The sequence below is a fragment of the Myiozetetes cayanensis genome, unplaced genomic scaffold, assembly GCF_022539395.1.
Source record: "Myiozetetes cayanensis isolate MyiCay16 unplaced genomic scaffold, myiCay2020 scf6-25, whole genome shotgun sequence".
Taxonomy (NCBI): Eukaryota; Metazoa; Chordata; class Aves; order Passeriformes; family Tyrannidae; genus Myiozetetes; species Myiozetetes cayanensis.
In genome coordinates, this window is record NW_026087853.1 from 25,349,323 (window position 1) to 25,363,562 (window position 14,240).

The following is a 14,240-nucleotide window of genomic DNA, read 5'->3' on the forward strand; positions in this document are numbered from 1 at the left end:
CCACCACCAAAATACACAACAGATTATTTCCACTCCCTAAAACAAAACAATAGGCAAACAGGACATGTCATTTCATATCTCTGTGTGTCACTTTCTTGAGGTGCTCATCCACTAATGGGCACCAGGGCTCCACCAACCGAGTGGTGGAGGGCATTAGTAATGACCTTTTCCTACTCCAAGCGAGATTACTCTTAATTCTCTCTAAACACAGCTAGCTTGGTAGCCCTCTAGGAGCTGCTGCTGCTGAAAACATGAAAATCCACCTGTTTTGCAACACTAAATTTTATTCCAATAGTGCATTAAAGGAACATCCTCATTTCAACTTCATGATAAAACAACATCTATTACCCCACAATATAATTTCAGCTACCTAAAAATATCATATCAAATCCTTCACAGACCCCTTGTTCAAATTTGCCTCTTTAGTTGTATATTTACCCAGTGGCTGGGAACAGGATATTTTTAACTGAAGGTTAATTGATTGTGCAAGACCGATCTGCATTTGTAAATTTGAGATAGAAAAATTCTCATATCAAAAATTTCCTATAAATAACCTCTTCAAATTCTTAGATCAATTAAATGGCTTTTGCAATTTTTCATAGGAAAAAAAGAAAAGGGTGAGATTTTCCTTGGTTGTCAGTTGTTATTTTACTTTGCTTTTTTCTGCTCTTTTAAATTGTTTTACACAGGGATTTTTTTGTTTCACCATCACCCATCTTTTAAATACAATCCAAAAAAATTACTTTTTCATTTCATTGTACCTCACAAATTTTGGAAGGAATCTGTATGATAAACAGTATCAAAGATATCTCTAAACAGTATTGAAGCATGCTTCTAACTTCATTTTGCATCTGAACTCTAGACAAGTTAAAAAATATTGGCATTGCAAAACTTTATTATTAAATTCAAAATCGGTTTCAAGAACACTGATAGTAAACAAGAACATTTTCAGTACCAAATGCTCTCAGATTTTCATCTCCTACACTTTTATGAGTACACAAGTACACAATATTTACTAGCCTGCAGCACTGTTACAGACTGCATCTCCTGAGATAAGTAAGTGATTCTGATCTGTCTTTGTTTATTGTTTCCTTAAGATCAATTTCATAGAAGTAAATAAGATCAAACACATAAGAAAGCAGGCTTTCAAGGGCTCTTCAGCTGAACATGTAAAATTAAGGCACAAATGTTTTTACCCTTTTAAGTCATTCTCAGTTACATAACACCAGTGGTTTTTTTGCCATAAACTTGATTAGATACACTAAAATTTAGTTAAGCTAGAAGAGGAATCCAAATTTTGATGCTTCTGAAACTTCAGGGTGCAAAATTATTTCTTCAAAACTTTAACTTGCTGTAAGATGTTAACACAGTATTTGTAATATTAGTAGTTCAGAATTAACACTGATGCTTTGAGTATAAATGTTAGATATTATACATGCTCCAGGAGAGAAACTATAGTTCTGATGTGCATTGTTCAAAGCACAATCCCTGAAGAAAAAAAAAAAAGGAAGCAACAATGTTCACCTTGGACAATATTTTACAATGGAGGGATACAACTAATTTAACAAAAGCAACAACAACAAAAATATAACAAAAGAGAAAAGAGAGAAGGAAGGAAGGGAAGGAAAGGAAGTAGGGAGGAGGAGGAGGGAGGGAAGGAGGAAGCAAAAAGGGAAGGAGGGAGGGAGAAGGGAGGAAGGAAGGAACAAACGAACGACTATTCAGTATCATCTATAAGATTACAAGGTATGTTTTCACTGTTTATATATGTTATCTTATCACAGGAGGCAGCTGCCTCTTTTCTAAGGCTACATAAAATGGACTAGATAATGTTATGACTGAAGAAGTGGCACAAGAATTCTTGGAAATACGGCTTGAAGCATCCATTCTGTCTGCATGGAAGTTGTACTCTGGTTCAGCAAGGAAAGTATAGAGATTTAAAGCTTGGAATTTCACAGTAGGGAACAAGGACTCTAAAGAGAAGTCTTGCTCTGGATAACCTTTTTCCTTTCTTCCTGCCTTCTCCAATAATTTTGACTCTTACTCTATGATAATGGGCCAAAGAGTCACCTAGAAATTGGGCAGTGAGACCGAACAGATAAGGTGGTGCAGAGATCACCTTACAGTACTCCAAAAAGACCAACTCAAATCTGACCTTGTACAATGGGTCCTGACCAACCTGCACTATAAGAACAGATACCACAGAACTCCACCACCTGCACAGTAGGCTGCAACTTGATTTTTATAGTTATCTGTGGGCTGGAAAAGAAGAGAAAGATGTTGGTCTCCAGCTACAGAAGATACTTATATGTGAGAAAAAACAGATTTGGATATTTCTGATTCAGATCCTTGATCACTCAAAGCGTTGTATTTGTTTTCTGCCCCAGTGTGACTGGGCTACACTCCTTGTGTACAATGAGAATGTTCAGTTATGGTGGTTCATTTTGGTTTGTTATTTTTTCTCCTGATATAAAAAAAGACATGTAGCATCACATTCTGAGACTTCTCTGAATGCTTTCAAGCACAGAGGATTCTCCTAGAAATGTGACTAGCAGTTTATATTTTAATTTTCCAGGGCCAGAAATAATTATAATAGTTCAAATAGGATCTTGAGATGTAACTTTGTAAGAGTAGCTTGAGAATGACAGATCTTACCCTGTCTGCTGCCCCCAGCAGGCAATAAGACATTTGCACCAGCACATTTTATGAATCAACAAGCTGCAAAGTCCTTGTTCTTCACACATACATGGTGAACACTTTTTGTAAATCTGTCCTACTCACATAATTTTCTTATTATTTTCAGAATTGTACAGAAAAAAATAATAATATGAATCAATAAACAGAAATGCCATAAAACCATTCAGAGAAGGCCCATTAATTTGCTATGCAAATTACATATTAGATCAAGCACCTACAAAAATAGTAGAATCTAAATACTTTCTGAAAACTGAAATAATTATATGAACTAGTCTTTTTCTTTGGTTAAATTTCAAGGCAGTATATATAATTAGAGGCATTTCCAGTTCAGAGGTTTTTTCATCCTACTGCCAACTATGTGCATAGTGCATGAAAGAGTATAAATGGGCAGAATGGAGACATAGTCACTTATCCAGAAGTAAGACCGATGCTTTCAAGTGTTATTCTTCAGTTTTATGCTATATTATTCTATTTGATCTTCAAATTTTGTATTAAAAAATATTGTTTATTATGATGAAATAGCACCTGCTCCAAAAATGCACTTTTATCACACTTTTTTGAACATATTGCTACAATTCATTCATATGTCTTCAGTTTATGTCTTTTTTTAGTAATAATAATTTTTACTCAGCAAAGCAAGTTACATAATAAACAGAATTTGTTCAGACAGCTATGTAAACCAAGAGTTGTGAACTGTATGCATGCTGGAATGTGTCTGATATTTTATTCTTACAGAAAAATATTATTATGGAAGACCACTAAAAAGTAGAAAAATAGTGAATAATCATGTGAAAACAGTGTGCACCGTACATGCAGATAAATGATAGAGATTACAATCTCAGATGCACTTTCAATAATAATTTCTTTAGGCTTGTAATGATTGAATTTATAAGAAGTCATGAGGTTCTATATGTCCTTTCTTAACCTTAAATAGCAAATTTTGTGTTGAAAAGATTATGCATCTGTTTATGCTCTATGTAGCTTTTAGTCTGGAAATTAGGATTGAAATTCCGTGAGCCTTCCTTACACAAGATGTCATCACTTTCTAGGTTTGAAATGTTCACAAAATAGAATTTCTTCCATGACACTTACTTGTTCCAGAACTAAACCAAGAATCTTGGAAGAACATAAAAGACTTAAAAACCCACTATAAAGCTCAAAATATGTTAAACTGTTTTCTCAAGGCCATATTAAAAAATTCAATAAACACTAGTCTCTAATTCCTCCACTTCTAATACATAATTTAAAAAAACCCAGTAATTTTAAATATTTAATTTTGTGTTGTTATTTAGGGCTTCTTTCTGAGAAGTTCTGATAGTTTGTCTCTTCCTTTAAGGCCTACCAGGATTGTTCAGGATTGGTCCCTTGATTTTGTCATTAGTTATTAGTATTGTTTACACGTATTGATTATTTTACACTTATTTTGAAATACTTCTTAGAGAGTTTCAGTTTAGTTATTTTTCTGCTGCCAACCTACTGTGGTACACTAAACCATGCAACAGTGATGATTATGGTAATACAGTATTTCAGAATACAGGTTTTCAGCATAAATTAGAATACTAACTTTTTGCTTCAAATCTCAAGTTTTTGTTCAGAGAGACTGAAAAATGAAAATTATTTTATGGAACCTACAGTTACCTGAACTTGTAAGACAATTACTTGGGAAGGCTCAGACCTCAATTCCAGCAACTGCACTAAATGAAGTTCACAAAAAGTAGAATTAAACTAGAGCACTTCAGCAAGCCCTGCTCAAAGCACCCCTTAAAGTTCTATTTAATGTGCTTTCTTTCACAGGGGATGCAGTTCCTCAAAGTAGCACGAGTTAGAGCTCTTCCTTTATTTAAGATTTCTGCAACCAATGGAGAAAAAACTACCACCACAATTTTTTCTTACCAAATACAAGGAAGTGGTTTTCCTCCAGGCATGAGTCTTCAGACTTAGCACACATGATTTATTTGTGCATGGCAAGTGATCAAGTATTCAATAAATTGTTTAGTTGCACAGAAAATACAGGAAAAACAATTTTCTGCATGCTTGTTCTTCATACAGAACGTTAGACTGGAGGAAAACTATCACAGAATTCTGAATTGCACAACATGTATGACTAATCTGATTAGGACAAGATATAAGACACTTTCCCAACCTGAGCATCCTTCGTTGGCTTATGCTGCTCTACATTGATGTCGGAGTGAATTATAGTTAAAGAATCTCTTGCCTCACATACTGCAGGGAAATTTATGATCCTAATTCTGATGGCAAATCTCTTCCACCACAAAGAAGGTGCTGCAAGCACTCAGCATGGTAAACTCCAGTCAGGAACCTAATTTAGCGGGTAAAATATTGCAATATATGTCAAAATTTTAAAGAACTTAATTTTGAAATTATTCATTAAAAATATTTAATGACACATTGTCAGCTCTGTTTAATCAGCTGTTGAATTCCAATTTACATGTGTTGTTCTACCTTCCTGATATAACATGTGACTACTGACTTGAAATTAGTTCTGACCAGCAGTGTTGCACATGAAAGGGCACAAAGTACTTTCTCAGAACTAAAGGCCTTATCTTTTGTCCTGCTGAAATATCCATATCAAAATTAATAGTACAGAAGTGCACTTGCACTTATTAAAAGACATGTATTTTATAAATCATACCAGTACCTATTTCTATACCTCTTTCATACCAAGGGGTCACTTCAGTGTATTGCAGGTATAGTAAAAGTCTGTAGAAACAAACTTAAATGAAACCAAAGCAGTATAAAAAGCAATGCTATTAAATACGATTGGATTTGCACATTTCAGTCATCCCATCATTTAACCAATGTATTGAGAATGAAATTTCTTTGGATCTACTTTTTTCTGTCTTTGTTTATGGACATTAACAGTTCTGAGAAATAAAGACAAAAATTCAAAGAAATAGTAATATGATTCAAAACCACACTATAACTAATGTTCAACAAGTTAAGGCAAGATCCCACCTAAATACAAAGGATTTTATATATATATATACCATATCTATATACATATATATATATGTATATAGGTATGTATTGACACTAAAATATGACAATGTAATGGTCAAAATCAGTGACTAAAATACAACTAACATGTAACACTGATTGGAACATATCTTTTTGTATTAGAACATCTCTCCTAGGTTATACAAAAGTAGTCTGACAAGGAAACAAGGAAAGAGACAACCCATGAAAATATTTGTGCCCCTCTTCTCTGCCCTCATGAGACCTCACCTGCAGTACTTCATCCAGCTCTGGATTCCCTAGCAGAGGAAGGACATTGACCTGTTGGAGTCCAGAGGAGGACCATCAAGATGATTAGAGGGATGGAGCACCTCTCCTGTGAAGACAGGCTAAGAGAATTGAGGTTGTTTAGCCTGGACAAGAGAAGGATTTGGTATGACCTAATTGGGACCTTCCAGCACCTGAGCAGAGCCTCCAAGATGGAGAGGGAGTTTGTACAAGGTCACGTAGCAATACAACAGGAGAGAATGGTTTTAAACTGAAAGAGAATAGGTTAAATTAGATATTATGAAGAAATTCTTTACTGTGAGGGTGGTGAAGGACTGGAACTGTTGCCCAGAGAAGCTGTGGATGCCCCATCTCTGTAAATGTTCAAGGCCAGGGAAGACAGGGCTCTAAGCAGCCTGGTCTAGTGGAAGGTGTCCTTGCCTATGGCAGGAGGGTTGGAACTACATGATCTCTATGGTCCCTTCTAATCCAAACCATTTTAAGTCTGTTTTGATAAAAACAGCGTCGAGTCAGTAATGTCAGTTTTATGACTACGTCTACTTCAAACAGAAACAGCCAAGCCATCAGACATTTATTGGCTGCTTGAGCAAAGAACCAGTGAGAAAACAATCTGCAATAAATAAGTTGTCCCTGGAGAATTACCAGGTGTGTTTTATTCAACAGTTTTGGCTCCTTAAGCTACATTCTGGTTATAATGTTTTTCTTTTTTCATTATCCAGGAAAATTCATTTTGCTTTTTGGGAAATAAGTGAACAGCATCTGAAAAAAATAATTGACTTACTCAGCAGTAAGGGTGAGTGGAAGTTCAAACAAGCAGCAGAAAGAAATTTGAGGGCAGCCACTTCACAAGTCCCTGAGATTTACCTGTGTAAGGTCAGATACCAGGGCTCCAAGAGGGAAAAAAAAAATTAGGAAGAAGAAGAAAGATAAGTGGTCTAGTTCATAAACTCAGAAAAGACTGTGATCTGTGATGAGCTTCGGTTATTCTAGAGCCTAGAAAATGACAGACAGCAATATTCCAGCTGTTGGAAAGCTATCAGTAGAAACAGTGGAAAATGCTGGAAATGTCTGTGTTCCCAGCAACTGTAGAATTAAATGCTATTTACAGAGCCTGCCACAAATGATAACATTTTTTCCAGAAAAATCTTAAAATCTGTGAAAAGCTGAGAGGGAGGGAGGGAGAGATGAACGATCTACTGGGAAGGCTTCCTCTGCAGTTGCCAAAATCTGACACAATTAAGATGACATGGATATTTTCTGCATCACTGTTCTAATTGGTAACTACACCCCTTGAAAATTTTAAACAGAAACAGATGCTTCTGTCTTAAACAAATGTATTTTGCAAAGCAGAAGGAAAACAGCATCATGGATGAATGGATCTTTGTGTTTTATGTTGAGAAAAATTGATTTTGCAAGGATTATAGATAACTCTCTGTGGAATGAAAACTATGACAGCTTTAAAACTCTCTGAGCTTGGAATAATAGTTTCTAAAGGACAGTGTAATAAGATAATTGTCCTTCCCAAGCTTGTTCTCTCATTCACTGATAAGCATTTTCAGAAGGAACAAAATCACATTATGATATGGATCATATGATACAAAGGTAGAGCTTTCAGTGACACGGAAAGTATTTTCCTGCTCTAGTGCTGTCATTCACATTCTCTGTACGGCAGATGAAGAACAAACCATGTCAGACACCTTCACTCCACTGCTGACTCTGCATTTGTTGAATCAGCAAATCACCTCCCTGTGCCTCTGTTTCCATTTTTTGATGAGCAAGGTCCTTGGGCCAATAACTCTTTTCAATACACACCAGAGGTAACAAAATGGAACCAAAAGATATCTGTGACTTTTAAGTGTTAAAGGTTGTAAATAATAACTTGTCCCTCCAGACAACATGAGTTCATTCTCTGGTAACAATGAGATATAGTGGAACACTTTAAGTAGAAAATTAGGGGCACCTTATTTATGAAGAGCAACCCAGTTTCACTCATATTAAATAATTTAAAAGGAAGACACCCATGCAATTGCAGAGCAATAATCTTTTTCATAGTTCCTTTCTGGGACAAATACCTTATCACTTGCTTAAGTAGTAACATAAAGCCATGAACAAAACAGAGTGAATACAAAGACCCAGCACAGCTCCTCCAACTTCAACTCTGCTCTTCTTACCTATTACATGACTTTTTTTTTTTTTTTTTTTACTGTACTTCATTTAGCAATCTGTTCAAACTACACTAGGAGTCTGAATGCTCTTGTCTACATGCCATAAATTACATCTAGGTTGTTAACCAGACTTATGCTTTCCTGGAAGTCATCTTGGAAGCCAAATTTCAAAAGTGTTTTCTTCCGTTTTGATTATCACAATCAAGTATTTGCATGGTGGTTTTATTGTCTCTTCCAGTTAGTGTAAGATTATTAATAATAACTATTCATCAATAACAATTGTTTTGAATATGCTAAAACATGCTAGTATTATGGATGTTATAAAAAGTCTGTGTGTGAAGATTTAATGAAGCTCTTTCAAATGTATGTTTTTAGTTTGTAGGAGTATGTACATGAATAGTGTGATATGAACCTAATCTTCATTCTTTAAATGTAAATAGGTATTAGCAATCAGGACAATGTGGCAGTGCCAAAAGAAGAGGTGAACTTTGGCATTTGCAATTGCTCCTTGTAGGAGTTTTAATGCATATCTTGTTTCAAAAGTCTGTTCATGAAAACATCCTTTTGGATTAACATAGCATGATAGCAATTGGCATTCTTTTCTGTAACACTAGTGACCCTGTTTTATCTTTTTACCAAAAAATTTTAGTCAGAATAGAAATCAGCTTCTTGCCTACCAGAGAACAGAGATAGAGGACAGTACTGCACATTAATTTAAAGTTAACTGAAACAGTAACTCTTCAGAGTAATATGCAGTGACAGTCTTTGCCATCCTTCTTCTGCCCTGAATTTCCCTCTGGTTGAACAAATCTATTCGTCTTTAAAAGACACAACTGAAACAGGCTCGAAGATAGGAGATGCATTTCTCCAGTGAGAAAAGAAGAAACAAGCTGAAATAATGGAAGTTTTCCCATAACAAGCTATCCACATTCTGAACTGATTACTTCTGTTCAGGCACATAGGCAGGGTTTCCTGTGGCAAGAGTGAGGGCTGATTAACCCCAAAGTCACACTTACAGTGAGGAGAGGTAAGCACCCATGAAACATGGAGTGTTTCCTCAAAAGAAATAAAACATATACCAAAAGGCATTAAGAAGTAGCTGGCTAGCTGAGGGATCAGAGGAAAAAGCATTTGGTAGGGAATCAAGCAAGGCTGTTTCAAGTGAGACTCCACAGAGATTAGCAAGGCTCAATGCTATTTGACAGTTACATAAGTAATCTGGAGGCAAATATAAAAAGTTCTCATAATGCTCGAAGGTAGAGTGGTAGAAAGCTAAAGAATGATCAGTCCAGGTCTGTTACAGCAAGAACTGCTCCCTGCTTTCCAGAGGAGCCCCACTAGTGGATAAGGTCATGCCTTTTGAAAAGTAAAACAAGAAAGAACACGTGCTTAAATTTGGAAGGCATAAAAAGCTTGATCTGTTTAATGTATCAACAGGAAAACTGAGGGACATTTTCCACAGGCAACACATGAACTTCCAAAGGGAAATAAGTTTTTTATTAAAAATCAGAGAAAAACTCATGTGTAAAAGTTGAAGCCAGACAAGTTCAAATTATGAAAAATGTCTCCAGCAATAAGGGCAATTAATCATGATAATCAAATTACTGAGGGGAAAAAAAAGGTGGATTGTCTGCCTGTTGTTCACCAAGAAAGGAAGATAACAGTTAGCCAAATGAAGTAATTTGGCCCAAACATATGCAAAAATCTAACGATTTTAAAACCTAGAGACTATTCAGGAAATTAAAATGTCAGAAAAATTTCTGGAACATAAATGAGGATTTCTGCAGTCAGAATTCAGACCCTTAGGCCATACTACATTTCATAGTACTATAGTAAAGAATGCTGAACTACCAGGAAAACAAGGATCTGACTCCTTCTGTTCATGCTAAAGAACTCTTGGTTTACTGTCGTTATTGTTCTGAATATCTAACACTCTTTCACTGCTAAAACCCCTCACCACCCACCAAATGAAGATATTTATTAGTAAACAAATGCTGTTTTGTAAATAATGAATTTTACCATCTGCTAGCATTTCTGATACATTTTCTATTGTGGCAAAAACAATAGAAAATTGAAAATTTTCATTTCAAAATATTTTGAAGAAAAAAGACTGAAATTAAAGAAGCTTTATGTTAAACACATAATTTTTTAGTATTTAGGGGGGCTATTTTTTTCTTTCTCTGTATCTTTCTGTATTTCTACAGTTAGAAAATTCAGTGTGGCCAATTGGAAAAAAAAATAATTTTGGATTAAGAATTTTCCCTGAATCCATTATATGAACTAGTCCAATAAACTTCCAAACACTAATTTTTTCCAGAACTTTAGAAAATAGAAAATTAAAGTATCATCCTCAGGACACTCTTTAAATAAGTGTTTCCTGAAGTAGAACTGAAATAACATGACTGATAAAGCAGCATGCCTATGCTGGGTGGCTTTCTTTAGTTTGTATTACTCAATGCATCATGCTGGTTTGATTCAGTCTACCAGTAATAGAAGTTTATGACACTGAAAATAAATTTCAAAAAGAGGTTTTTATTATAAATGGCAGAGAAAAGCTCTGCTTCCAAAAGTGCATAGTCAGGAATAGTTAGTCTGTATATTACAATCCCTGCACACACAGCCTGATAGGAGGAGGAAAATAGACCTCTTCTTTCATTTCTTTTCACCTATTTCATGGAATGATTCTGCTTAATTCATAAGAGACTCAAGCAGAATCTGTACATTCTGTACCTACATTCATAACCTTTTCAAAGACATTGCAATACATTCTGTGATGACAGTAATCTTGTATATAGCTACAGTCTGTATCACTCAAGGTTTCATTCTGCTAGATGTTTTTTTCATTTGGCATGTAAGCAATTGAAAATTCACTGACTCACAGAACTGCTCCATCTTTGAAGAGCTGCAGAATTGTTTATATAAATATGGTTCTAGGAACAACAAGTCTGCCTGCAGTTCCTGTAAAACTGCTATGACACACCATGTGATTGTTGTCAAACCACAACCATCCCATATATTATAGACTCAGTCAAACCCTTTTCAGAATGAGGGATTTATAACCTTGCTTCTGCACTGCATGAACTGCACATAGGATCCTTTCTGTTGAGCAAAGCATGACTCATAGCCTTGAAAAAAACATGACCCTGTCTTGGGGAAAAAATACACACAATATCTACAAAATCTCAGCTGACACCAAGCAAGAGAATGTTGGCATGACTAAACAGTAAGAATTTATATCAGCTGCCATTACCACAGCTTTTGTTTATATAATATGAGATACAGAGCTGTCAATGGCTAACTGTTCACAGTAGGTATTAAATAGCCCTGTTGTATTTTGCATTCCAAGCTCGTAAGTTCTTCATTTTATATTGTCAGTAGTTCACAGCAGAGCTGCTCACCCTCCAGAGGGAAGTGAGCTGCTCTCTCCCCCAGGCACTCCTGCCACATACCTGGAGGTGCATACATGTGCCCTACTATTTGCCAGTGACACAGATGGCTGCACACCTACCTCACAGTCTTGAGAACTGATCTTTCATGCCTTAGGGGATCTTGACAACCATGCTGGCAGTTGCTTGTATAAGTGACAAAATCTATGTCCCCATGTCAAAGGTCCTCTTAAGAGGGAAGGTGAGGACAGGTGGTAGAGCCAGTGAACAGCTGGCTGCTCACCTGCTGGAAACCTTGCTACAGCATTTCCTCTAGGACACAGAAATAATAAGGGGAGAAATTTGTGTTGTTACACTGCATTTCACAAAACTCTTGTCCAGTCCAAATTATGCCATCTATGCTCCACATTAAAATGTTCAGGATCAGCCTGCCATTGCATATTTAAATGCTCATTCATTAATGCATTGGGTGTTAAGTGCAGAAGCAAAAACAAAATACAGAGCCGTCAGTACGTTAGAGAGGTTATTACATTCGAAGTTCTTATACTGCAGTACTAGATGGAATATCAACAGAATCCTAGTTTAATACTGATAGTATGTTATAAATACTATGTCCTTACAAGGGTTTGCATCCCCAGGCAGAAAAAAGCAGCAGTTAGCTATCACCTACATAGACAAAAAAGGATACATCAATGGGACAATAAAATGAGATTATCATACCTGCTACTGGCTGTAATAGCATTTTGACAAGTAGCTTGTAGATTGCCTGACACTGCAAAATTATAGGAAGGCCACACAATCATTAACATCATCCAAAACTATTTCAAGTCCCTTGGAAGTTCATGAGATTCAGAGCAAAGTACTTTGCATGCATGAATTCAGAGATGGATGTTTATTCAGGGGTCAAATTCTAACACCTAGCTGCTAATTTGCACCATCAAAACTAACCCAGCCCTAAAGGAGTCTGAAAGCCTTAGCATCCAGTAACATCTCTGAGGCAGCTACACTCCTGTTCTGGAGCATGTATACAGCCACCTAACCCTGTACAATACTCACTGGTCATCTCATACTAAGACCTCAACCAAATGTATGAATTCCCCACTGTCCTCCATAAGCATCTGCTACAGTGGATGTGGTCAAAATATGACACTTTCAGAGACTGAGCTGAGGGCTATTTTAATCAAAGCTTGAGTATGGAGAACTTGATTAAAGTTGCTTTCTTGGGAAGTGAGACAGAGTTAAATGCTCATAGGAGAAGGCATTTGAAGCCAGATCTCCAACTTCCCAAGAGATAGCTTATCCTCTATGTTACTAGGCTTGCAGTCTGAACTCTTTTCATCTGGCTGCAATAATCAAATGCACACTGAGTGATACAATGCACAAGAACTGCTCCCCAGTTAAAGGTTTAACTGAAGATCTGTATCTCATTCCCAAGGTAAAATTAACATCTTAAACAGAAAGGACTAGACTGCCTCATGAAATTTTATAGTCCACTTCAAGCTCAGGACATTTTTCTGTGAGATGACTCCAACTATTTCTCCACTCTGACTGTCTATACATGGTGTAAAGTCTTATTCTGAGGCTGAAACAATTATTGGCTAAATGTAAAGCCCTGAGTCTCTGAGGAGAGAGGTATCTGAGCTGAGGGAAGAAATGTGAGGTCATGTTTAAGTTAAAGCTTTATGTTATGCTGTTTTTGTTTTGGAGGGTTGGAGGTTTTAGTTTAAGAATGTCTTTGTTCTATTTGCAGGACTACATCACATACATTTTATTCCTCCATGTACCTGGAATTTAATTTGACATTATTAATTCTACAGGGTAGAAAGTCCTTCAAAGTTACATATTGAACTTGAGCAATACTGTCCTGCTCCTTTCATTGCTGCTGATAATGCTGTAAAATGCTGCATGATCTTGCTATGAACCTTTTCAAAAAGTAGATACACTTTGTCTTTTCCAAAACCCACCTGATCTTGTGCTCAACCATGTTAATGTCTGCCACAACTCTGCATGTCTTGAGCATAAGCATTACCAAGCCTTGCACAAAATGGGAAACTTTGAGGGTGAAAAATGGATATTTAAACACTTTTTTTTTAAGGCCAGAGTCAGACATTGTTATTTAATCAAATGCTCCAAATTTTTCTATACTATTTACCATACTTTGTATGGGGACAAAAAACCCAAAAGCTTAGGATTTTCTGTGAAACTGGTAAAATGAAGGAATACATTTTAAACACAGGCAGACAAGAACACAAGTAAGAAGCATCTTTTGATAACTCATGACAGGTGTGAATATGACTGAGAAACTTCCTATGATCAGATGACAACCCTAATTATGAGCATGCTACTAAGGCAGCAATTGCACATTTCACAAGATCTTAAGGAAAGAACATTTTTTGGTCCATAGCAAGGAAAAATAAAAATCCTGACACAACACCTCTTCCAAAGCTGCAGCTGTAGCCTATCTCTCCAGATACGTGACTTCCAAAGAATCTCTTACTCCTTTAAAAAATTTTCACTGACAGTTGTCAGCTTATTTTCAAGCAGTTAGGCCTAGATTTTTTTCCCAGTAGTTCACAGAAAAAAATCCATAGCATGACAGAGATAGGGTCTGATGAGAAACTGTTTGGCGTTTGAGATCTTTTACTTCTGCTCTTCATATTTAACATACACCTACATCTACAGAAGTTACCTGTGCAAGATTTATGCAAGTGTGGGGAGAAGGATGGTT

The 14,240-nt window shown here is 36.2% G+C and overlaps 1 protein-coding gene across 1 annotated transcript in view; it reads right to left on the reverse strand.

The window, feature by feature from the left end:
* Positions 1 to 14,240, reverse strand: part of AKAP6 (A-kinase anchoring protein 6) — a 272,508-nt gene that overhangs the window by 233,896 nt on the left and 24,372 nt on the right.